Source organism: Dermacentor andersoni, chromosome 10 (genome assembly GCF_023375885.2).
Source record: "Dermacentor andersoni chromosome 10, qqDerAnde1_hic_scaffold, whole genome shotgun sequence".
Lineage (NCBI taxonomy): Eukaryota > Metazoa > Arthropoda > Arachnida > Ixodida > Ixodidae > Dermacentor > Dermacentor andersoni.
This window is the reverse complement of record NC_092823.1, coordinates 34,881,787-34,909,152: the sequence shown is the minus strand read 5'-3', so window position 1 is coordinate 34,909,152 and position 27,366 is coordinate 34,881,787. Positions and strand designations below refer to the sequence as shown.

Genomic DNA, 27,366 nt, shown 5'->3' with positions numbered 1-27,366 from the left:
AGTACGGTAGTGACGCCCGAAGCTGCCCGAAGATCGAAACATTCACACCTATAGCACGCTTACTGTTGCGCTTAAACTTCTCGGACTGTGTTCTGACAGTGCGCGGGTGGGGCATGTTGGCTAGAAGCAGCCGGCGAGTCACCTGCCACTGGGCACAAGAAGCAGCGCTCTTACCTGGCATTTCACAACGCTGTTCCTATGAGGAGCGCTGTCAGTGGCGTTGCAAGCTTTGATGGTGGATGAAATGAGACCGTAGGGAAGTCATCGGTGTTAGTCAGCACCCGGAGAAGCAGTACGTCGGTGTATCTTTAGGCTGTATCAAATTCTCTTAGAGAATTGCCCGTAGCCAATGGCAGAGCTTTAACTTTTCAGCTAAATTACTCGATGAGGCGGCTGTTACATATACTAGAAATCAAAATGCTTAATTGAATAATTAACATCATTACGTAAATTAGCTTTTTATTTATTAGTTGAGGCACATATTTCAATCTACGGATAGAAGCTAGTGAGTTTGCAAGCTATATCAACTCGGGCGGAATTTTGAGGATGGCACGGGATGCGAGATGTGCGCCGTAAAGCCCGGTAAAATGCACTGTTGCTCCACTTACTTTTTTAGGAAAACACTGTTTGATGCATTCAAGCACAGAAGTAACTGCAATGTCAAACAGCGCATTTATTGAGACCTTTGAAAATGATTATTTCCAATATGTTATTTCTTAGAATTAGTTCCAAGTGGATACGCCTTGCGAGCTTAGCGGCAAGAACCTGCAAGTCACATATGTGCTGTAATATATATAACTAAAACGTTTATTGGTGTGATTATGTTGAATATTCACGTAAGCATTTTCATTTGTCGTAGAAGTAATTGTCGCCAAACTGAGTAATTTAGATAAATGGTTAGAATTGTGCCATCCGCCAAAGTAACTTGTACAAATTGGGTGCAGCTAACTTCTAGTATACCGGGTGGCCCAGTTAACTTGGCCCAAGATTTTTAAAGAGACTTAAGAGCTTTAGAGAAACTGAACCGACTGCATAGTAGCAGCAGTCGTGTGTACTTATCTGCAGTATCTTTTTCATCGCGAAATATTAATTCATTGTTTGCTTTTAATTAGTGAACTCTTTATTTATTGCTTGAATTGCAAACATGCCAATTACAAAGTTGTAGGGCACTTCAAGTAAGCTCCTAATCAAGCATTTGCTTCGTACTGTAGTCTGCCTCATTGTTTTTTCCAAGAAAAAAACAAAAGCCCTCGAAATACGCCAAATATGCAATAGATGCGCTCTCGCGCGCCGCTACTCAAGCGCATCCAAGCAACCTTTGAAAGAAATACGACTGCATTCGTTCATCGCCGCATCCAACAAGGCTTCGTCATCTATAGAATGGCTCGAGAGCTTTCACGACCTAACTACTGTGGTGCAATGAGCGTCAGCATCTGCTGACGCCGAACTGTTGTGCTCGATTATGAGCCACTCCGGATAGCTTTAGCATTCGCGTATCATGAAACAAAGCTACAAAAGAAATTCAAGCAATGTTTTAAAAAAAGCACGCACAAGAGCACGAAAAAAAGAAAAAAAAAGGCAGTTCTCGGAAGAACAGAAAAGAGCTACTCGGGAGTTTATTTCAATAAAAAAAAACCAATATCACGTAAGGCATCTTGGCCGCCCAATAAGAAACGTGTTAAGGTACAACTGGTTTAGCCATTTACCCTTTCTGTCTCTTAAACTTCAGAAAAGAGGCAAAACACAGCAGTTCTTTTTTCCTATTTCTATCTTTGTGGCCAGCATTTTTTTATGTAAGGATAGGGTGACATAATGAAGGTGCGTTAAGCAGTCATGTTTTACACCAGTTTTGAGCGGTTATTTTCCACTGATACTTATAGCACGTGCTCAAACAGGTCACCGTCTGGGGTAAAACAGTACTTCCTTCTTTCCGACACTTGTGCTGTTGCAGCTTTGACCAACGACGTTGGGATGTCGCGGCAGGCTCTGCTTATTTCTGCCTTTAGGGCGTCCCGTGCGGTAGCTTCGCTGCTATACCTTGCAGGCCAGGGTACAGGTCCATGCCGGCCAATCCGCTGTGCAAGAAAAAGGCAATAATGGCAAAAATTAGGCAATAATGAGAAAGTTAACCAATTAAAAGCAATTAATTAATGCTTCGTGGTAAAAAAGAAATACTGGCTGTAGGTACACACGACTACGGCTACTGTGCAGTCGGTGCGATTTCTCAAGAGCTTTCGTTCTTTTTTTATAAATCTTGGTCCAAGTTAACTGGAACACCCCGTATAACGTTAGCTAGCCTTTTACTGCTCAGTCCTCATCACACAAACAGCAGCTCAGCACGAACGCTAGTGTTTGGAACGTGAATTCGCACAACTCTCATGCCAGCATCGGTATGCTGCTTGGTTCCGCCTCTGAGCCGATTCACGGCAGCGTTGCTTGTCCTTGCCCACTGCGCCAAATCGTTTTTGAAGCCAAATGCACTCCGCATCTCAGGAGACCGTCTAAGCATCTGCGTGCGAGCAGAGGTGCAGTTTTGTAGAAATGCCTTTTTTATGCCAATGCCTTTTCACGTGACGTCAGCGATATTGGAAGTGGCGGTTGCGTATGCACGATGTTTTTGGGATAGTTACATCAGAAGCTCCTTTCATTGGCGGGATGTTTCTTGCGTGTTCTCTTTTTATACCTGGGCTGTATAGCAAATTTGTTTTGTAAAACGACACTTAATAAAAGCGGACTTCCATGCTGTGTAAAGCAAATTCATTTTATTACCTTACAACGCAAAAGCTGCCGCAGCTTAAATGAATGCAAACGCAAGTACTCTTATTTTGGAAGCCGTATCCAAATATTAGTCGGATGTCCATCCAATCCACGCCGTTGAGCGCACGCAAAATGGCGGCCTCTGTTTACCCGACAGCTGACAGCCCCTAGCGTGTCTGTAACGCAGCGCAACTAGTTGTGGCCCACAGCGGGATACTTGCGTCTGAGAAGAACCCGCGCTGCTTACAGGAGCCGTGAGATACAGGAGTGGGGAGAGTAAATATTGCTCGTGTAGTGCTTGCATTGTCGTGTGGTTTTCGGTGCATGTACTAACGTGCCATAATTTCTCCTTGAGGAAGGGCCAACAATAATTATCCGTAACACCCGAGATGTGCTGATGCGGACCGGCGAGGTCTTTGTTTCTCCCGCCCCCCAACCCCCCGTTCTTCGCCTTTAGCGAGGTGCGTACATTGGATTTAAAAAGTGTTGTTTGTGTGACCTGCTGTGGCCTCGCAAATTTTCAGCGTTACATTGTAACATAATATGCAAAATGTTTTCAACCATTTCTTTTGTGTTTTGTGCAAGCCACAAATAGGTTATGTACTCTGAGCAGCAACTTGTGTAAACGATGCGCATTGCGCACGCTGCTCGCAATCTCTGAACATTGTTCTGACGGCTGGACACGAGTTCGGAGGAAGCGGCAGGGCCCAGCGCTTCCCGCAGAGATGCACCAGCCACAAGTGTGTTCGTGGTGTCGGGCCCTGCAGCTGTAGCTGGGCAGAGTGGCCTTACACGTAAGGCAGTGACCTAGCATTTGCAGTAGCATTGTTTCCAGTTGCTGTATCATCTTGCCATGAAATACTCCACTGTGCTTTTATTAACTTTGAGTTCAGAATGCATTCAGCTCTTATCCATGGAGCAGAAATGCAAGCCTACAAATGACATGATGCTCTAATAGAGATTCCTTGTGCTTCCTATTGCTTACTGTAACCAGCGACTTTCTGTGGCATCTTTTGCTCTAACTATGCGACTGCTTTGTGTATCATTATTGTAGCTATGCAGCTACGATGACATTTCAAAGGGACTGGTTAGGACAATCAATCTGTGTGGGTCTGATAACAGTGAATGAGCAGCGTTTGCTTTTGTCTTGCAAGAAGAGCCACCGCATCCTCTCCAGGAACCGCAGCCGACCCCCTAGGCGCCGCAGCGTACCCCTTGAGAGCCGCGGGCACCCCGGAGATAGCCCAGGCAGCAGGAACTCGAGGGTGCTGTAGTGATGTCTACTGCCGAATACGATCGGCAGGGCCTGTCGGCGGAAGCCAGGGCTCAAGAGGAGGTCACCTTCCGCCAACAAATGCTCGAGCAAAACCGGCAGGTATGTGAAAGGGCACAGACGTATATTTTTTTTCGCGTATGAAATTGATGAGCATATGACCTCTCTGAAATTATATTAATCAGTAAAGAAGCATAACGTATACATGTAGTGCTGTGGTGATCATATGTTGTACAGATTTGCATGATATAATATGTCTCAATACCTTCGCAATTTTGTGGCAAAAGAAGTGGCGTTAAGTTCAAGGAAGCAGGTATAACCATGTAAGACATCTTAATAGAATGGGATGGCACAAGTTTGATGGGCCAGAAAGATAATGTCAGTGTTTGAATATGCAGTGACAATAGCCTGCAAATGCGGATGAACTGAGTTTCTGTAATTAAACTACTTACACATCTTCTTTGCTAACAGCACCACGAGGCTCACATGCAGAGCCTGCGGCAGCTTAAGGCGGAAGATGGTGGGGCAACTTCAGGGTATGCGCAAAGTCCAGCAGCAGCGCCTCGAATTGGAGCGCCAGTCTTAGGAGACCAATCAGCGCCTGATTCAGCTTCTGCTGGCTGCACTGGCGTATGGTGGCTGCGAAGCCCTTCCCCTCTCTCAGGCCACACATAATCAAAGCAAGCAAAGGCAGCATAGGCAAGGAATTTGTCACTATTTCTTTTATTAGCTTAAAAGTTGCTGTCTTAGTACTGATATGAAGGCCGGATATTGCTAGTCTGCAAGAAATAATTGCTGAAGTCACCCTTTCATGCAAGCACAAGTAGCATAGCCGCTGCAGCATGATTTTTTCTGAAATTGTACTTCAGCAATAAGAGCGTCCACACTATCCCGCTCACCTGCCAGCAAGTCTGGTGGTGCGGGCATTCTGACGATGACACTGCAAGTTTAAGGTACCTAGTTGAATTGTCATGTCAGTTTAAGCACGAAGCCGCACTGCAAATGCTGTACAATGTAATCGTGTCTCATCAAATGGGGACAGTTTTGAGTCTTAATATAACGTCGATAGGAAACTGTGAATATACAGAGCAAAAAAGAAAAAGTTATGAAAATTCCTTGCCTATGCTCCTTAATTTCATTTACAATGCGTATTTCTTGTTTGTTGGTTGCACACATATACATATATATATATATATATATATATATATATATATATATATATATGTGTGTCTGTGTGTTTGGTTGTGTCATACAGGGCTGGAATGCCTTCTTTGCTTGTTTTTCATTACCAAATGTATCGTTGTCATTCAGTGCTCTTTCACGCTGTGGTACATTGTATGTTTACCCCTTGTGTGGTACAGTTTGTGTGCAATATTTATGCAGTTTCTCTTACTGAATGTCAAAGTAAGATGTTGGCTCTTCCTTTTCCAGTATCGAACTCCACGACAGCATGTTGCTTTAAGCCGGTTGCTATTTCTTATACTTGTGCAGCGCACAACAGTTTTATTAAACAATGCGCGCTATTCATTACCTGTGATATTCTATAACGCAGTTACCTGTGAATCTTTTAGATGCAAGAACAACGTGATGCAATATTTATTGTAACGTGTCTGTGATATGTGGCACATGTCTCTGCGTCTGCAGTACTGATGATTCTCGCACTTCTTCAATATAGAGACCCTTGCACGTGATGCGTACATAAACACGTGCTACTGTAAAGAAGGTCGTTATGTTGAAGGCGGAAATAATATAGAAAGGCGCAGTTTACCTCTAGTGCTATTATTTACACATCGCTACTATATTTCTAGTGCTAGCTTGCATTGTACAAATATTACTGTATAACATTCCAGTTACTGAGTTCTGCTATTTACAAGTGAGGTCACTTTGTTGAAATCTATCAACTGCTCGTGCGTGCACATACTTCACAGGAGCCGCAGCGTTTGACATGTCGGATTACCAGTTGGACATCATTTTCGTCACTACAAGGGAACTTTGCGGTTGTTGTGAGACAAAATGGTGGAAGACCTAGGAGGTGCGCGTGCAACAACACGTTCAATGGAGCGGAGGGTGTGACGTGCACTGCACATTTTCGCTTTCGCGAGCTTCTCTGCGCGAGTAGAAAGCGAGGAGACAGGCGCTTATGTCTATCAATGCGTAAGGGGACAAGAAAACTCTCAGCGATACTAGTAAGAATAAAAATTACAGAACTGCAGGCTACATGTATCACACGCAGGGAATCTACGTGACGAAAGGAGCAACAAGCAAATCACGGCAGACACTTTGAAAACGCACTTATTTTTAGCTTGCTTTCAATCCTATATGTCACCACTAAAGATACTGTTTCACTTACTATAAATTCAGGCTGTACATAACCCTTCACTACACAACTTTTACATTTCTCAACAAACCATGAATGTTTGCATTACGTAGACATCAACTACTGATGAGGAACGGAAACTGTATCTGAAAATTTCACAACATGAAATGTACAATGCAATTATTTAGCATCTGTGACACAACTGTGTGCGTGCACCGAGCGATGCTGGCGTTGCTGTTGATCTCGTAGCTGCCGCCGCACACTCCTCAGGTAACGCATGTGCTGCGCATGGGTTGTGTCAAACATGTCAATAACAGTGTCTCCAACAGCCCGCTCTCACAAATAATGCATTCTGGACTCCGTGTTTCGGGGCAGACCGTGTGGAATGATGTCGCCGTTACCATCGAGCTCGCTACTACTGCTGCTGCTGCTGTTGTCATCGCTGTCATCGCCCGATTCTATGTCACCCTCAGAGAGACGAAGGTTGTGCAACAAAGCACATTCCGCGAAAATGTTGGCCGCACGTTCCGGCTCGTAGAGGAGGGTGTGATATCATAAGACAGCTGAAGCGGCTCTTTAAGAGCCCAATGCACCTTTCCACTACGGAACGCATGGCAGCATGTGATGTGTTGTACTGCCCCTCGGCTCTCTGCACTGGAGGATGGCCGGGAACTGGGCTTAGGAACCACGGCTCCAATGGGTAGCCACTGTCACCTGCACGAAGATGGAAATAGTACATTGAGTACTCCTCTGACGAGAGGCAAGTTGGCAACTGAGTAAAGCTACAGCATCATTCAACAAATGTCGACTTCAGAGGTTGCGAGTCCCATGTAAAATCATGAGTTGAGCATGTCCGTATTCAACACAACTGTTAACAAATAGTAAAGCGTAAAGTGTTAACAAATTTACAAGTGCACTACTCGGTGCCTGCCAGAAGCAGAAGAAATCAACACTTGTTGGTGCTATCGATGAGCGTCATAGGACTAATGTGTGTTCATTTCTTCTGCTTCTGGCAGGCATTGGGTTCAGTAGCAGCACTATACGTGTCGCTTTCGTCTGCTCCTCGCAGGCACATAATGTGCTTGTAACTTAAAGCTTTGAACATTGCCAATGGTGGCAGTCAGTGTCTTCATTTTTTTACTCCCAACTTACTCATGTGCTTGTAATTTGGTTAAAAGCTTGCATTGGAGCGGACACGGCGTTCTGCGCTGCTGAAGCGTCACTGCGCCAAAAAAAAATGTTTTTTTTTTTTCTCACCGAGGAGGTATTCCCCGGGATTCACAATGCACCCCGCTTGGAACCGCCGGCGCAGCCATGTCGTCACCCAGACGCACACGCCGTGGTACTACCTCGGTAGCAGAAGGTCCACGGCGAGGATCTTCATGTCCGCGTCACAGATCTGAGGTGAAACGTAAACAGAGAAAGTGCTCGTTGAAAAGAGCAACATAACTGTCAAAAAGGATCGGCACCAGAAAACGTGAGGTTTACTTACGAACATGCAGTTGAGGGCGTGTTATCTCTTGCGGCACATGAATGCAGCCTTGCGCTCACCCTTGGGTGCGATAATAGCTATGAGGCTGCCGTCAACGCATCCGATGACGCCGGGAATAGCACCGTGCCGAAGGAAACCCTCCTTCACGGCTGCCTTTTCCCCGGCCGTTTTCAGAAAATGGACCCACTTGTTGCGGCCCCTGCGTTCACGACAGCCTCTGCCACCCATCGCACGCACTCGCTGACCGTCGACTGCGACACACGGATCGTCTCCTCGCTCGCAACGGATGCTTGGAAGCTCCCGGTGGTAAAGAAGCGCAGCGCACACAAGACCTTCCGCTACACCGACAGTCCGGTCACTTGCTCCGCTTCTAGTTCCGCCGCCAGTTCCTCCCACAACCGCACCGTTTCCTTCGAGAGGCGAAAATGCCGTCGAAAATGGTCATCCGGCATGTCAAACGCGGCGTCTGGCTCTCCGTGTTCACGTTGACGACGGCGAAAAGCCACGGCCATAGCGATGAGAGGGGCAGCCATTTTGATGCCTTTGGAAACGACCCTGCCTCTGGCCGTGCCAAAAATTTATGCCTTATGCTTCGCATAATGAGTGCGTCAATGTCACTCATTATGCGGACGTTTATGCGACGTTTATGGTTTTTGCGGGTTCCTGACGTCGCGTGATTGACAGAGAAAATAGGCTCGGCCCGGTCATTTTCGACCAATGGCTGCGCGGTTATGGCGTCAAAAGGCATAAAAAGTAATAGAATTCCTACAAAATTGCACCCCAGTACATGCGCAATCAGTTGTGGGACAAGAAGACGGCTTCGGCGACAGCGGCAACGCCCAACGAGGGTCAGTTTCGCTGATATATATCTTGTCGATAGAGGCGCGCTCCCATACATAGGAATCTTCAATTACAGTACCACACTGGCCTTTTCGGTTGACGTATTCTTGCACTGAGCACTGAACGAGTACTGTGAACAAGTGGAGTAAAAATTACTTGTCGAGACACAAGGGTAAAGAGGATGAAATGTTCGCTAGCGCTTGAACTACAGAGTAATCGATTCAACAAAACCTACTTTGCACGCAAAGTCAGCAGTTAGTAGATAGATAATCTTGGTAGACATTTCTTTCAACTTTTTGCAGACACTGTCGCGTACCAGTATCTACTTGAGCTCAGCTCTTTCTCTAATACATGAGCCTGTTCGCAGTGCGTGCTCACGAGCACAGCGAACACATTCCTCATTATAGACGTCGCATAATGCACGTAGTCACGCAGGCTACAAGCTATCGCTACCTATCGGATACTCTATTCCCTTCCAGCACAGAAAAGAAGGAGCACAAGAATACCGCTTTTCAAGTCGGTAGTCTGACAAAATGTTTTCTGTCCTGGCAGTATTTTTATTATTTTTATTTGTCAATTTGTTTCTGCGTCTGCATTGTTTTCTGGTTGTTTTCTGCATATGTTCACAACGCACCCACTTAGTGTGCTCTTGCAACGGAAATGATTTCTGCACCGCGTGCTACTACATATCTAATTTGGCCAGCATCGAAACTTTTCAACCCTAGATTTAAAAACACGTAAGACAGATTGAAGGCACTGGTGGTAAATCAAGCAATAAGAGTGAAAGCTATCTGCAACTGTGCATCGTCACAAGTTATCAGTGACAATATCATCTTGGAGCCGCACATTTTGATCACTGTATACATGCACATATATATATATATATATATATATAACCCCCCCCCCCCCCCCCATGCCAAATTTACTTCATTAATACAACGACTCGAAACTGACTGATTATCTATTGCTGGAAAAGATATGCGTACGAAACGTGGACACAATACCACGGAAAAGAACAACACAACCACCAATTGAAAGTTCGTGCTCCGACAAATAGTTCCATAGTGTTGCAACTGTCAAATGCTTTTAGCAGCCAAACAATTGGGAAATTGTAGGTTCTCAGGACTTCAATCCCGCTTAAGTTTTGTTTTCGCTGTTTTGTTCATCTCTATGCACAGTGATTCTGCACCTTAGAATCTCTTGGAGGTTGTTTAAAAATGGCAGTGTTGAGTGAGCTAAATGTTAATAATGTAATAACGTGGCGCTCATGCATTGATTTTCACACCGTCCCCTTTTTATTGACAGCAATAATGTGCGGAAATCTTGTATACCCTACGTACGATTGCGAAGTATCCACACCTCGTTTTACGATGCCATTGCGGATATGGATAACAGAGATAACTTATTTGAAAGAAAGCACAGAAGTTGTCCTGCGCCAGCGCGCTCTAGCTTGCTACTCTGCGCATAGAAAGGGGAACCGGGATTTAAAAGTGTGATGAGGGTTGATGATGACATAGGAGAGGTATATGGCACAACGATGAAGAGAAGTTCAACCTTCTGTTGATAGACATTCAGAAATGTCACCCTGGAGGCGCCTACCCGGTTCCAGGTCATGAGTGTGGTTGTTACCTCAAATGAAATTTCAGGAAAGGGCGCATGGAACTTCTCTGCATAAGTTTCTTCTGCGTGAGGGGCACGCGTGCCAGCAGAAGTACTGCAGTATGTAAAGAACCGCGATAAGCAGCCCCAGTACCTCGAGCACATATTTAACAGGGATAGGCGGGCTAGTTGGGGGTCGATATTGGAATGCATCATGTAACCGCGCAAACAACAAGGGACAAAGAAAGACACACGCACGACAGGCGCGCTTGTCTTGTGTGTTTCCTTCTTTGTCCCTTGTTGTTTGCGCGGTTACATGATGCATTCTTCGAGCACATGCAAGGCGCTTTTAGGGGCCGCAGTATGCAGACCACAGAGAAGCACGCGCATTTATTCTAGCGCGTCTTTCAGCATTTTGTAAATAATTTCGTTCTCATTATATGCATCTCTTGACTTGCCTGTTGTGTCACCGGCTTCATCGGCCCTATAATTCATGGCTTCTTCGCGTAAACGACCACTACGGCACGTTGTAATGGCAGTAGATCTAAGGGGCAGCAAAAGCCATTCTGTGGCGCTTTCAGCCATGGGTGGCGAATATTCGCTCTGTGGTCTCAGCGAGCTCGAATTCGCTGTAGGTATGGTTAGTGTCATCGATGCAGACCTGGCAGAGGTATTCGTCGCGTCTGCGCCCGCTATTTAGTTCGGAATTGGCTGGGTGGCGCTTTTTCCGTGAGAGTTGTTTAAGGAGCCCTTACGGATCTCTTAAGGAGCACTACAGGAATATTTGCCTCGCGTCATTCAAAAGAGTACGAGCTTTTTGTCGCATCATCGTGTGATCCCTCGACGCTGTTTTGGGAGAGCCAGTACAGTTCCCTTCTTTAAAAGAAGGTGCATCGCTGTCGGTGGTGTCATGTTTCCGCCATAGCTCTGGCAAGTCATTTCACCTATTTGCTCCCATGGCCTATCTTGAGACACTTTCAGCACTGAATAGGCATCGGAATGAACGATCGGGCATGATGTATCAAGTGCCCCGCTTTGACACGTGGTGGTAATGCCGAATAAGCAAATAAAACTTTATTCATTGGGATTTCCTCAAGCCGCGAATATCAAGAATGCACACATGTAAACTCAAAACACTCCTGAGGTCTGCCTACTTGATTTCAAGTCCACATCGGAAATTACACTGCTCGCTGATTCCTTCCCATAAGTAATTAATGAGTGGACGGGAATAGGGCTCATTCAAGCGAGCGTGCATAGCTTTCCCATTATTGTAGTTTTTTTTTCACCGGAACTGTTAGACCCTAGTTGGTCGCGATGTTATCTGGGGCGGAGGGGGGGGGGGGGGGGTCTTACCCAAATACCAGCACCACCACCTAGCCAACGTGGCCAATCGGGCACACCTGAAACGGCAGCTAGCAAACTCCCTGCGTTTGAGTTTCCACGTAAGAGAATTACATTTTCTGGTATATATGAATTACAATCCGATGCTATGAAGTCTGCAGACTGTGAGTCGTAATTGAGGAATTTCCGAACGCACTAGCGCGAGGAGTAGGGCCTACGACAGTGAGGATGTGAGATGCACTGCCCAATGCGTGCGTGCGCGCATGGCGAACGTGTGCACACAGTGCATCTGTCCTTGATGCGTGGCCGCTTGACTCGTTGCATCTGTCGCACAGCGTGTGCTGCGACCGTAATCGACGTTACGGCCAACTCTGGATACTGTCTGCGTCTTCTTCGAAACGGGGCGGTGGGTGCGCCACAAAGCTGTCGTTATTAAATGCGAAGCATGCTTTGGCCAACATTGGCCACTTTGACAGTATCTATTCAACTGCCAACGTCTTGGTGCTATCATAATCTTTTGGTTAATTTCGTGTGTAACACACTAGAAAACTTCGAATGACATAACTTTCTCCATGTGGAACGCAGAAAATTTTCAAAGCAACCAGCTGAACAACCTAGACTCCTCTCTAGGGATTTGCATTCCAGCTGGACTCTGCCGTCGCGAAACTAACCTGCTTTCTGGAATATGGCTTGGGCTGGCCTTCACTAAGTCTTTTGCATTTCGAATCGGATGGGCCCACCAGGCCTCCTTTGATGACAGTGGAAGCGAGGAGACTCTTCAACGCCTTCTCTGTGACTTTCCTCGCTACAATTTACAGAGACGATCGCTCGCAATCGCGAGAGTGCGCTTTCGCCAGACCTCTCACCCAGCAACTTATTTTAGAATTCCGACATCACAAGCCATCGTAGCAGAGGGCGACGAGGACACTGTTGCAGTTTTTAAGGGCAACATAATTGGACAACCGGCTGTAGCCTGAACAAATGATTCATGACCATCATCATCATCATCAGCTTGGCTACGTCAACTGCAGGGCAAAGGCCTCTTTCCTACTTCTCCAATTTCCCCGGTAATGCGTTAATTGTGGCCAGGTTGTCCCTGCAAACTTCTTAATCTCATCAGTCCACCTAACTTTCTGCCGCCCCCTGCTACGCTTCCCTTCTCTTGGAATGCAGTCCGTAAACCATAACGCCTATCTTTTACCTTTCCTTCTCATTACATGCCCTGCCCATGCCCATTTCTGTTTCTTCATTTCAACTAAGATGTCATTAACTCGCGTTTGTTCCCTCACCCAATCTGCTCTCTTCTTATCCCTTAACGTTACACCCATCATTCTTCTTTCCACAGCTCGTTGCGTCATCCTCAATTTAAGTAGAACCCTTTTCGTAAGCCTCCAGGATTCTGACCCGTAGGTCAGTACTGGTAAGACACAGGTGTTATGCACTTTTCTCTTGAGGGATAATGGCAACCTGCTGTTCATTCTCTGAGAAGGCCTGCCAAACGCACCCCAGCACATTCTTATTCTTCTGATTATTTCAGTCTCATGATCCGAATTGCCGGTCACTACCTGACCTAAAAAAATGTATTCCTTTACGAGTGCCTCGCTACCTATCGTAAACTGCTGTTCTTTTCCCAGATTTTTAAACATTAGTTTTCTGCAGATTAAGCTTTAGATTCACCCTTCTGCTTTGCCTGTCCAGGTCAGTGAGCATGCATTGCAATTGGTCCTCTGAGTTACTAAGCAACACAATATTATAAGCGAATCGCAAGTTACTAAGATATTCTCCATTAATCCTTGCCCCAGTTCTTCCCAATCCAGGTCTCTGAATACCTCCTGTAAACATGCTGTGAATAGCATTGGAGACATCGTATCTCCCCGCCAGACGCATTTCTTTATTGAGATTTTTTTGCTTTCTTTATGGTGGACTATGGTGGCTGTGGAGCCACTATAGATATAGTTCAGTATATTTATGTACGGCTCGTCTACACCCTGATTCCGTAACGCCTGCATGACTGATGAGGTTTTGACTTAATCAAACGCTTCCTCGTAATCAATGAAACCTATATATAGGGGTTGGTTATATTTCTCACATTTCTCTATCGCCTGATTCATAGTGTGAATATGATCTAGTGTTGAGTAGCCTTCACGAAATCCGGCCTGGTCGTTTAGTTTCACAGAAGCCTAAGGTGTTCCTGATTCTATTTGCGATTACCTTACTTGTTTACCTTAGATTAGCTTAGTATTTGCAATTACCTTAGTGCTGCAATTGGAACTGTGCTGTGCGGTGACGCTATGCGGTGGCAGTTTTCAATAGGTGAAGCGCCAATAGTGGCGCCACACAAGAAGAAATACTGCATTGTCTGCATTGTCTTCTTGTGTGCCGTTCCTATTGGCGCTTCACCTATTGAAAGCTGTGCACCAACTAGCCCCGCAACGTGTTTTACTGCGGTGACAGTGACCGACTGTGATTGTATGCCTATGCTCCTTTCTTTCTTTATCTCTACTTTGCTATCAGTTTACCCCCCCTCTCCCCAGCGTAGGGTAGGAAAGTGGATCTTCCCATCTGGTTAACCTCCGTGCCTTTCCGCTTTATTATTTGTCTCTGTGGTATGTACCAAATTGGCATAGTATGACCAGAGTGTGGGAAGAACATAAATGATCGGTCATGGAATGAATGCCGATCCCAGCACAGTGCAGGATATAAAAGTGATAGATACGGTAAAGTTCAGTAATCATAGGTTACTGAGGGCTAGGATTCACCTCAATTTGAACAGAGGAAGAGTAAAATTGGCCAAGAAAAAACGGGTCAACTTTGAGGCAGTAAGGGTAAAAGCAGACAAATTTACGCTGGTACTTGCAAACAAATATGCAGCCTTAGAACATGGAGATGATGGTGATGACATAAAGGTAATGAATGAAACCGTGACGAGGCTGGCTTCAGAGGCAGAAATTGAAGTGGGAGGCAAGGCACCAAGGCGACCAGTAAGGCAAGCTCTTCCAAGTAACGAAGGACCTAATAATCAAACGACAAAGAATAAAGGGATCAGATACAATTCGCGGAACTGTCAAAACTGATCAACAAAACGAAAATAAGTGCCATTCGAAAGTATAACCTGAGAGAGACTGAAAAATCCGTAAAAAAGGGACGCAACCTGAAATCAGTCAGAAGGAAACTTGGCATAGGACAAACCAAGATGTATGGACTGAATGTTAAGCAAGGTAATATCATCAATAATCTCGAAGGTATAATAAAAGTAGCGGAAGAATTCTATACTCACCTGTACAGTACCCAGAAGACTCCTAAGTACTCTATTCGAAACAACAATGAGCAATATAGAGAAACTGCTTTTATAGTCAGAGATGAGGTTAGAAGGGCCTTGCAAGGCATGAAAAGGGGAAAAGCAGCAGGAGAGGATGGAATAACAGTCGATTTAATGAAAGATGGCGGAGACATACCAGTACGAAAACTGGCGGCTCTCTATACGAAGTGTCTATAGACCGAGAGGGTCCCAGAAAAGTTGAAGAATGCAAACATTATACTATTCGACAAAAAGGAGACGTTAAAGAACTGAAAAACTGTAGGCCCATTAGCTTACTCCCAGTACTCTATAAAATATTTACCAAAATCATTTCCAATAGGATAAGGGCAACGCTGGACTTTAGTCAACCAAGGGAACGGCTGGCTTCAGAAAGGGATACTCTACAATGGATCACATCCATCTCATCATTCAGGTTATCGAGGAATGCGCAGAGTACAATAAGCTTTTCTATATGGCTTTCATAGATTACGAAAAATCACTTGATTCAGTAGAGATACCAGCAGTCATACAGGCATTACGTAATGAACGAGTACAGACCGCTTACATACCTTAATTCTACATAAGAATAGTAGATATACACCTATAAAGAAAGGGGTCAGCCAGGGAGGCACAATCTCTCCAGTGCTATTCACTGCGTGCTTGGAAGAAGTATTCAAGCTATTACACTGGGAAAGTTTAGGAGTAAGGATCGACGGCGAATACCTCAGCAACCTTCGGTTTGCCGATGACATTGTTCTATTCAGCAACACTGCGGACGAGTTGCAACAAGTGATTGAGGACCTTAACAGGGAGAGTGTAAGAATAGGGTTGACGATTAATATGAAGAAGCTAAAGATAATGATAAATAAGCGGGCAGGGGGACAAGAGTTCAAGATTGGAGGTCAGCCTCTAGAGTTTGTGAAGGAGTACGTTTACCTATGTCAGGTGATCACAGGGGACCCTGAGCATGAGAAGGAAATTCGCAGAAAAATCAAGATGGGTTGGATCGCATACGGCAGGCATCGTGAGCTCGTGACTGTGAGCTTACCGTTATCATTGAAAAGGAACGTATACAATCAGTGTATTTTACGGTGCTGACATGTGACAGAGACTTGGAGACTGGCAAAGAAGCTTGAGAACAAGTTAAGGACCACGCAAATAGCAATGGAACGAAGAATACTAGGTATAACTTTGAGAGAGAAAGAGGGCCGTTTGGATCAGAGAGCAAAAGGGTATAGACGATAGTCTAATAAGCATTAACAGAAAAAATGGCGCTGGGCAGGTCATGTAATGCACAGATTAGATAACTGTTGGACCATTTGGTTGACAGAATGGGTACCAAGAGAAGGAGAGTGCAGTAGAGGACGGCAGAAGACTCGGTGTTGCGTCGAAATTTGGAAATTTGCGGGTGCTAGTTGGAATTGGTTAGCGCGGGGCAGGGGTAATTGGAGATCGCGGGGAGAGGCCTTCGTCCTGCTGTGGACATAAAATAGGCTGACGATGACGATAATGATGGTGATGATGATGAATATAATAGGTGTGTCATCTAGGTCATGAAACGACCGCCTGCTTCCGGGTGCTGTTGTGGTCGTTTCATTAACTTGGTAGGTACCAGAATTGGCAAAGTATCACAAGAGTGTATGACGAACATAAACGATAGGTCATGACATGTGTGTCATGTAGGTCATGAAACAGCCGCCTACGTCTTGGTATGTACCAGAATTGGCGTAGTATGAGAGAGTATGTCACGAACATAAGTGATGAGTCATGACATGAATAACATTGCATATGTGTCCTGTAGGTCATAAAACAGCCGCCTACATCTTGGTCATGTCGTTGTCGTTAACTTCGCATAACATCGAATCGAACAGGCTGTGGGATCTGCCGGGTTTTTATTTTGCCTAATGTCATTTTGCCTTTCGAGGGCTCTGTCCAAAAAACACTACCTCTACCTGGCGCCCGTGCCTACTCAAGCAGACCTGAAATGGCAGCTGAAAAAGTGCTTTGTCTTTTAGTTTACGCGAAACAGAATTACGGTTTCTTGTATAATTGTATTACAGTGCGAAGCTCTCATATCTGATGCCTGTGTGTAAGCCGTACTTTAAGCATTTTTCTAGGCAATTTACGTACATCTAAACATTCATTCATTTCAATAAGACACTTGTGCATCGCGGGGGGTCTAGAAGAATGAACATGTATGCTGCAATTCCGTACACGTGCGTGCGCGCTTTGTGTTCGTCGCTTGTGGTGGTGGTGCTTGTTTAACGTAGTCTAACGTCAGTTGGGGTGGTGGTACTTGTATGACATTGGCAACCGCTTCGCTGTACGTTCACTTCCACACGGTTGAATGAAAGCTGTATTTTTTTCTGGAGGGAGATGGCGTCAAGATGTTCTTTCGAGCGTTGATGCTGATTTCGTTCATTGGCCCAGGGGCCGCACCTTAGAATTTAAGTCAGGAATTTCCTACTTACAGTGGTCACATTGTGCGCCGGCGGGCGGGGCGCTTAAGAAACCATGAAGTATTGTTGATCGTTTGGGTCAGTGATGTCGGCTCACTCGACGTCCGGCCCATCTGTTTTGTCATGCGGAGACCCATGGCTACGGTGTACTCGCTGTCAGAATCCATGACTTCCGTCGTTGAGCTCTCCCAGAAACCGAGCTGGCCTGAGAATCCAAATACACGTCGTCCCAAAATTAGCACTAGGTACGCCGACTGACCTTGTGCAAGTAGTCGTGGGAACGCCTTTGTTCATCCTTCATTAAATCATTCTCGCGAAAGGGGCAAGACAATAAACAACCAGCAGATGATCAAGAGATATAGAGCACCGGTGAGTCCACAGCACCTCTTTCTCATAAGCTATTTTCTTGGATAGGAAAATTGACATAGGCGAAGAGAATTCGAGTAATTTTTCCAAGTAAAATACCGGCTCGCTCTGTGGTATATGAATGTAATGTATAGCGTAGAATTCTACGAAGAAAAAAATAAGATGTGTCATCCAAACTGGATAAAGCTTAGAAAACTTGTGAGTGATTCTAGAGCGTGGTTTAGACAATGAATAACTACTGAGATCTATTGTCGTTTGAGTTGTAATATAAGATAACATTTGGGTACCGGCTAGCCTGAAACTATCATAATGAGTCAGAAGACGGACCTGTTCGGGGCTGAAAATTTGAACGAACCAATTTCTTTAATGCAATGCACGCCACCTATCTCCCTTGAAATTTAGGGCGGCCACCCTGGCGGCATTCTGACAAACTAACGCGTATCGGCATTTCTGGAGCATCTGACGAGAAACGCATTCAGCGGGACTTACACAACTTGAGCGACGTGATGCACCCACATGTCAAACGAGTTCTATTTGCTCCCTAGGCAGGCCTTTGCAGGAATTTCACTTAGGCGTTTCAATGTCAGTCTAGCCTTTGCTTATGTTGGAAATAAAACTGACATTAACGGAATGCGAGAGATTACGTCATGCCCCCGTCACATAATGCGCACAGCTCTTTAAAGAGGAAGACCTCATAATATGAAAATCGCGGTTCAAGCCAACTTCTGCTCATACAAAAGTGCAACTGTACCCGTGCAATATATGAGCTCAAAATTGTATACTCTTAATTTATATTGATACAGAAGGGTTTCATACGTTTTAGGCAGCGATAGAATCACCGGCAAAACCTTTATTTTGACAACTCCTAATTAGCGACATACTTTGTAATTTACCCCATATCTATTATACGCAGTCCATGCATGTGTGTGGTAAGGTGAATTTTAAACCGATTGTTTGTTTTCATGTAGCTACTCATTCAGTCTGTATGATATGCGCGCTCCTAGCAGTTTGACAAATTTTGGTAATCTTGCAACCGCGAATTTTTACGGATTCGCTAATATATTACTTCAGTGTTTCGATCTCGTGTGAAATTTCTTTTTCTTAAAGCAATTCTTTAAATCATCGCATTAGGTGGCGGCGCAATTACGTGCAATTAGCGAGCTTTCAATAATACATTGTGACAACATTTTTTTTTCAGATTTTTATGACTTTCATTACAAATTAGACTCAAGTTATGTGTTCGTGCAATGTTTCATCAAGCCAGAAGTTATTAACTATTAGAACTTTGCGGTTGCTCTTTTGCGGCCTCCTGGTAGAGCATACTTTCTCCCGTCGTTAAAGGTTATTTATTTGAATGAAAAGCTTCACTGCAAATTCTGGTGCTGTCATTCTCCACACATTCTTTGCATACGTTTGACCATTCAATTATATTCCAGTAGTTGAGCCTACTTCTTGCGACAGTTTAATATTACAGTGCAAGATTCAAACAGTCTTAAGCTTCTATAGGCCAATCGTCAACTTCTTTGAATCGTCATGCACTCAACTGTTATCATTGCAATACATATCGACATATAAACAGTAAATATTAGTAGAAAGAGTTGTAGTGCATAAATAGTCCATACATCGGTGATAACACATACAATATATGCGTGATGTAGGTTTTCGCGGATGGCTTCCATAAGATATTCACAGCTATCCTTAAGTATTCAATCTATAGACAAGCGCCTGTGGACATTCTAAATGGCTCAACAACAAATTTAAAGAATACAGGTTTCAACTCAACGCATAATTTGGAACGGAAGGGCAGTATTCATCCGATGCTAGTCGATCTGCTCGCAATAATTTTACTCGAACTATTGCTTATATTGCCTCCATTAGGGCTGGAAAAACCCCAATGGAGAATCAAGAAATGAGATAGATTTAATACTTTCTGCCGATGCCAGTATAGTGCAGGATGTGCAAGTGCTTTAATGCAGTGATCATAGGTTAATAACGTCTAGGATTTACCTGAATGTGGAGGGAGAAAGAGTAAAATTAGTGAAGAAGAATCGTGCAAACCTACAGGCAGTAAGGGTAAAAGCACACAATTTCAGGCCGGTGCTTGCAAACAAATATTTAGTCTTAGAAACACGGGATGAAGATGACATAAAGGTAATGAACAAAACTTTAACTGGACTGGCTTCGGAAGCAGCAACTGAAGTACGAGGTACGGCACCAAGGCAACCAGTACGTAAGCTCTCCTAAGTAACAGAGGACCTAATAAACAAACGATGAAAAGTGATGGTCCCAACTCAAGAGATCAGATAGAATTCGCGTAACTGTCATAACTGATCAGCAATGAGAAAATAAGGATATTCGCAATTGTAACATGAGAGAGACTGACGAAGCAGTAAAAAATGGACGACCTATCAAAACAATGTGAAGGTTACTTGGCATAGGACAAGCTAAGATGTATGCAGTGAAAAATGAGCAGAGTAATATTACCAACAATTTCGATGATATACTAAAAGCAGCGGAAAATTCTATATTGACCTGCACCGTAACCAGTGAGCCCACGCTACCTGAGTTCCAATAAGTAATGAGTGGGATAAAGAGGCTGCTTTAATAACTAGCGATAAAGTTAGAAGGGCCTTGTTAGGCATGGACTGGGAAAAAGCGGCAGGAGAAGTATAAGTGTAAGTAGTAAAAGCAGAAGTTTATTTTATGTGAAATACAGCACATGAGGAGTGAGAGAAAAAACAGCGTTTAGACAGCATGGAATACTGTTGATTACAGATGGAATAACAGTTGATTTAACAAAAGATGGAGGAGATATCATGCTTGAAAAGCTTGCGGCCCTTTATGTGAAATGTATCACGACTTTAATGGTTGCAGACAACTACAAGAATGCCAAAATTATACTAATCCACAAAAAGGGAGACGTTAAAGAATTGAAAAATTACAGGCCCATAATCTTACTTATTGTAAGCTCAAGTAAAAAATATATTAAAAAATACAGTGTTGTATAAAATATTCACCAAGATATTTGTCAATAGAATAAGGGCAACACTTGACTTTAGTCAACCAAGAGAACAGGCTGGCTTTAGTAAGGGATACTCTACAATCAATCACCTCCACGTCATCAAAGAGGTATTTGGAGAATTCTGCACAGTACAATAAACCTCTCTATTAGGCTTTCATACATTATGAAAAGGCATTTAAGTTAGTGGAAACACCAGTACTCATAGAGGCATTACGTAACCAATGGGTACAGGAGGCATACGTGAATATATTGGAAAATATCTACAAATATTCCATAGCAACCTTGATTCTGCACAAGAAAAGTAGAAAGATGCCTGTAAAGAAAGCGGTCAGGCAAGGAAACAATCTCTCCAACGCTATTCACTGCATGCTTGGAAAAAGTATTCAAGCTATTAAACCGGGAAGGCTCAAGAATGAAGACCAACCGCGAATATCTCAGCAACCTTCGGTTCGCAGATGACCTTGTCCTGTTCAGCAACAGTGGGAAAAATTTGAAACAAATGAATGGAGACTTTAGCAAAGAAAGTGTAAAAGTGAAGTCGAAGGTCAATATGCTGAAGACAAAGCTAATGCTCAATTGCCTGGCAAGGGGACAATTGTTCAGGATCGCCAGTCAGCCTCTAGAGCCTGTGAAGGCGTACGTTTACCTAGGCCAATTGCTCACAGGTGACCCTAAGCATGAGGAGTAAACTTACGGAAGAATGAAAAGGGGTCGGTGTGCATACGGCAGACATCGTCAGATCCTAATTGGAAGCTTTTAGCTATTATTGGAAAGAAAGGTGTAGAATCAATGCATCCTATCCGAGCTACCATATGATGCGGGAATTTGGAGGTTGACAAAGAAGCTGAAGAAGAAGTTAAGGACCACGTAAAGGGCGATGCAACGAAGAATGTGAGGCGTGACGTTAAGCGAAGGGAAGAAAGTGGTGTGCATCAGAGCGCAAACGGGAATAGCTAATGTTCTAATTGACATTAAAGGAAAAAAGGAAGCTGGGCAGGCCATGCAATGCGTAAGTTAGATAACGGGTAGAACATTAGAGTTACAGAACTGGTGCCTAGGGAAGGGAAGCGCCGTTGAAGATGGCAGAAAATTAGGTGGGGTGATGAAATTACGAAATTTGCGTGCCCAAGTTGGAATTGCTTGGCGCAGGACAGGGGTAATTGCAGATCGCCTTCCTCCTGCAGTGGACATAAGATAGGCTGATGATGATGATGATTATTGCCCATATAGTTTGTGTATACGATGGTCTTTTTTACGTCTCCTTTTTTGAAATTGCAGTGGAAGTAAGCTATCGCATTTCGCTGCGCTCTTTCATAAGACTCTGCCGGAGCCTGATGCAGAAATGCCACTGACGCACTGTGGATAAGCTCTGTTGCTGGCATTCCAACACCCTTGTTGGTTCTACATGGCGATGTAATGGTGTGACTATGCACCGACACGTCTACCATTAGTTTCGTGCAGTGCGCGTCGCTAAATGAGCATGTGAATTGTGGCAACATCCTGTTTTGGTTTGTCACTTTGCATATAGCAAATTAGATTTGCCGAAGTAAGATGAATATAACAAATCTGGGATCATCAGCATGTCTGTCACTGCATACAGCAAAGGGTGTCGATTGTGTTAATTCCATGGGACGTACGACCAGTGACACAGGCGCTGGCTTCAAAAGTTCCGTGAGCACTGCACGTAAAGCCCTGGCCGCAGCTTCGGCTCCCCTACTTGACCGCATAATCCTCCAGCCCCACAAATGTGCAGGACCCCCCCCCCCATCAGGCCGGACTGCAAGCCCCTACTTTCGCGGCCGTAGCCGCCAGACAGACTCCGTGACTTCCAGAAAGTGCGTTCTCCGCTGTTGCTTTTGTGAACGCGTGTTCGAACTGGGGGCCGAATCAACGCTTTCACGGCGCCGCCGCCGTTCGCGTAATGCGTGCGCATCGGAGTCGTGATATGGCGGGTCGCGCCGATTGGTAGGGCAGAGGGGCCTCGTTCATGGAGCGGGCCTTTTGTTTTAGCGTGAGACAGGAAAGGAACCGCCGTTCGCATAGCGCTAGCGCACGCACCGAACACGATGCGGCGCCCCCTCCCTGCTCTTCCACTTACTGCGTATCGTGCTACTTTCATCTCTTTTACTGTTTTCTTTTGTACTTTTACACCAGGCGCGGAAGTTCATCCTCTGATAGATATAGATATGGTGGGTGTAGCGTGTTTTATTCCACGTTCACAGGGTACGTTGAAGATGCCTACGCTGTGAGAAATGTCCTGGTGTAAATGAGAGTAAATGGAACTTAGACCTAAAAAGAGCGCTTTCGCTCCTCATTCAAATAACCGCAGAAGTGTGTGTACCGTGTGAAAATTTTAGGTGAAGTGGTTGGAGAAAGAGCAACTAGAAGACGAATTGGAACTGCTACTACTCATGCGAGCGCTGCTTTTGGCCCCTTGTCATCCAATGAAGCGGGGGAAACTGTATTGTCTGTATAAACCAAGGAAATGCAAATAATGAGCAGTTACCTACATGCAAGGCAGCAGTTTGCCACGTCGTGAGAAACCTGCGTGACATCTAAATGGTGCAATGTGATTAGCCATGGACTTCATGTTCGCATTACAAGCGAACAATACACACGAAATGCGCTAGGCACTGATAGACTGGCATGTTTTACGTCAGTGGTACCAAACTTGCTTACGTTACCGGGGAGATTATAAACCTATGTGAAATGATGTGTAGCTGAAATGGCGCACGCTCACTGACAGAGAAGTTCGTCTTGCTCGTCTCACGTACCATGTTTGCGCTACATCTACACCCGGCGACATAATTTTGCAGACCATGGTATCTACGAAGACGTTCGGTTCCAGAGCAGCCTGTAACAATAGCCTGTAAAACAGTATACGACAATGTTGTTAGCAAATTCTAGTCGAGCCGCGAAATGCAAATTCGAGACTGCGTTTTGACGTTGCTATTTCTCAGATTTCGTGCACCGCAATACTTTGTCACGTAATCTGTCTCAGGTGGAGTATTAGAATCTGGCAGCTCTTTTTGCAGTCGCATATGGTTGCAAGTACACTCAACGCATAAATAGAATGTCCACTCTCTTTGTATTGCCGCACCTTCTTGGAGCTGCTTAACATCCTCCCACTATTCTGTCACATCAGTAGAGCTGTTGATGTGCAGGGGCCGGTGTGCCTCACATGTGAAGACGTTAGTCCGTATCCTGCTCTAAGTGAGGGCTTTTCTTGCAGCTTAGTAATTTCTTATTATCGTATAAATGACATGTTTGCTTAATTGCTTCTTTGAGGAGCAACGGCAAGAATGACCGTTGCTCCCTTAAGGAGCACCGGAAAAGAGCAACTGTTCGTGCCCTTCACGTAGTTGCCGCATAAATTCATGTGGACACACTGCACTTGTGATACATGTCGGCACATTTATGCAGCAGTGTAGGAGTTGAGGAGGACTTTGGGATGAAAACTTGGAGGTTTATTTACATTATTCACAGTGAGACGACCAAGAAATTAACAGTCATAGAAGTCATTACGGGCCGGCATAAACACGGACGCTGCGGCCCGTGGCAAGAAGCTCGAAAGAAATGAATCAAGGGAATGCTCTCGGTCTGTGTCTTTTGCGCCCTTCGGTGTCTCGAAGACACATCACGTTCGGCCAATGGGAGAGCCCGCTCAGGTGTCGTCATTTTCGGCCAATGGTAGGCGCCCGTGCGATGGTGTCACACCCGGCGGAGAGGGTCGCTGCTTGGTCCCCAATTGTCCGAGGGCTTACTTCTCCCTGCTGTCTTGCCTTGATGACTTGCAATGCGCCGTCACAATAGGCGAATGGGGGCGACGCTGCCAGGCTTTCACGGTGCATTACAGCCGTCTTGCTTCGGGACCCACTTTACCTGCAACAGTGCCAGGCTCTCGCTTCACTTTCGGGAAGAGTCAAGCAGTGAATAGCTCCACCTGCGGCATATGAGGTGGGGGACACCAACTTGTTTGCACGTGCCGCGCCTCAGGAATGTGGCATCCGTGCTTCTGCGCTCCCTAATTAGCTGTGGTGCGATTCGATGGGGTCAGCTGAACTCGAAGGAGGCTCAGGAAAAGGTCCCGTATCTAACAGCAGACGCAAATTGCTTATAAGCGCATACCCAAGAAAGCACAGGGTCTTTTGCGTGTGTGTTTGCGTGTGTGTGTATGTGTGTCAAGATTGTTGATGACGCCCGTATAACATCGAAGTCACTACGCTTAATTTTGGTTCCCTGTTCCACTATCACGCGAGAACACTAGCTGCGGTGGAATATAACACAGTTGTGGCCACCTAGCCTGATTGGGCTAGTTGATTATTTGATTTGGGCGGCTTTTTTCGTGCTATCTTCGGCTTCGGCAGCACTCTGGCGCACTTCGACACGGGTACACGAGTGTGATCCTTTATACAACACCCTGTGATAAGTGAACGACATCTGCGGTAGTTAGTAAATAAACTATCGAAACTATCGTCTGCTCTGTGTCGTGCAGACTTAGAGTGGAGGTTCCAGAGAATAGTTGCCACGAAGCTTGACAGAAGCTTGTATGAAAAAAACAGGATGTCTTCTGTCGCTCCTGACCAGTACAATCAAGACGATATCACTATCGAGAGTAAGTCGCAGTACATAATGTTTTTTTTTTTCAACCACAAACTTACGCAGAGCGCTGATCGCCACTGTACGAGTAATGATACCATGAGAACTTTATGTAGCGTTCCTAAGTAGAACGGTAGCAGAAATGACATAATCTCAGTGAGACGGATGTCGTCCGCCATTTTATTCCGACTTCTTCGTCTTCACTTCTTTCATAGACCACTTCTTCGTCTGCTTTCATGCATCCAGTGCAGACCGCTTCACTCTTCCGGACTTCTTTTATTTACACCTCCTGGGGTAATACCTGAATATGTTTCCAATAGAGGCGGACTCCGTTTGACCCGAGGCTCCAGTGTACCAGTCGTTCTTCAATATTCTATGCTCGGATGCAGTCTTAATCACTTGAAATGGTCCGCAAAATGTAAAATATAAAGGTACAGCTCCTTTCCTTACAAGGATATAGTCTTCAGGTTGTATGTCCGGTATGTCGCTACTGTGGCTTAAAGTTTCTCTTCATGCAGCGCTTGTAGACCTCCTGTTATTTGATAGTTTTACTTACTTCATCGAGTTCGATGTTCTCTAGGAGGCCTAGCTCACAATCTGCAGGAAGTATGGGCGCTGTACCCGAAGTCACAAAATGAGGGCTGCAGCCTAAACCAGTGTTGTACGATCTGTTGTAATGTGTCACAGTGGCCTTGAGGCAGCACTTCCAGCCACCGGCAAAGTCTTGATACATTTTCAGATACTGTTTGACGTCTCGTATTGCAGGTTCCTCTAGGCCATTTAGTGCCGGATGGTATGGAGAGGAATACTTGATCATTAAGCCGTGCTCTTGTGCCCACTTTGATAATTTGGCACTCCGGAAAGCCAGCCCGTTGTCGCAGACGAGCGTCTTTGTGTTTTTAATGCATTCTGCCTTGAGGAGATCTATTACGCTGTTGCGTCTTCTTTGCCAGCTTTAGCGGCAATTGTCCTTGTGCACTCATCTATGGAGAGCAAGAAAGCTTGCGTTCGCTTGACCCCTTCCCCTTCTTTTTCAGCTCCGCGAAGTTCAAATGAATTACTTTGAATATTCAGGGTTTGTCATAGCGTCCGTCGATTGCTTGAATTTAACTTTGTTCACCTGGCAGAGGTCGCATGTGCGGATGTAATGGCTGATGTCGTTTTTCATGCCCGCTCATGTGAATCTCATGCGCAATTTCTTATAAGTACGCCAGAAGCCATCATGTCCCAATCCAGCAGTGTCGTGGTATATATGAAAAATCCTTGGAATCATAGTTGGTGGCACGTGATAATTTCCATTGATAAACTGGAGCTCTTCTGTATTTCCCACATCTTAATATAATTGATTGCCTCTGGATTCTTGCTTGATCCGTGTACAAGTAATCTTGATAATGCGTCAGCGTCAGTGAGGAGTGGGCCAGGATGGTGCGAAATTACGAAATGAAATTGTTGCAGATAGTTCACCCATCTAGCAAAGCGGCCTATTGGCTGGGCCATGCTCAGAAGCTGAGTCAATGCTTAATTTGGCACCTTCCAGGTAAATACAAAAGTATTGCACAGCTTTTAAGACGGCCAGAGCTTCCTTTTCGGTGGTAGAGTAATTCATTTCGGCGGGTTTCAGGTTATAGCTGTAGTACCCCCCAACGTAGTGTTTGGTTTGATCAGCTTGTTTGAAGGGTTTCTGGTATAGAACTGCACCGGTAGCGCAATGGGATGCGTCCGTGTTTACCACGAAAGGCAGAGAAAAATCCAATATTCGCAAGATGGGGTCCAACGATATTAGTTTTACAAGCTCACAATAGACAGCTTTGCACTTCTTGTCCCATCGCAAAGGCACCTCTTTCTGAGTTAAACGTGTGAGGCACCTTGTTTTCAGTGCAGTCTTTGATAAACGCCCAGGAGTGTCCTGCTAGGCCAAGAAAAACGCGCAGGGAGTACACGTCATAAGTCTTTACCAGCTTGCAGATTCTTTCTACCAATTCTTGCTTCGTGCTTTTAGTGTG

The 27,366-nt window shown here is 45.0% G+C and overlaps 1 long non-coding RNA gene across 1 annotated transcript; it reads right to left on the bottom strand.

The window, feature by feature from the left end:
- Positions 1-1,122: 1,122 nt before the first annotated feature.
- Positions 1,123-23,619, bottom strand: LOC129381937 (uncharacterized). Its single transcript, XR_008610010.2, has 3 exons — positions 23,539-23,619; positions 17,389-17,581; positions 1,123-2,075 (listed from the first exon to the last, which is right to left on the bottom strand). It is a non-coding gene; the product is annotated as an uncharacterized lncRNA (long non-coding RNA).
- Between the last annotated feature and the right edge of the window lie 3,747 nt (positions 23,620-27,366).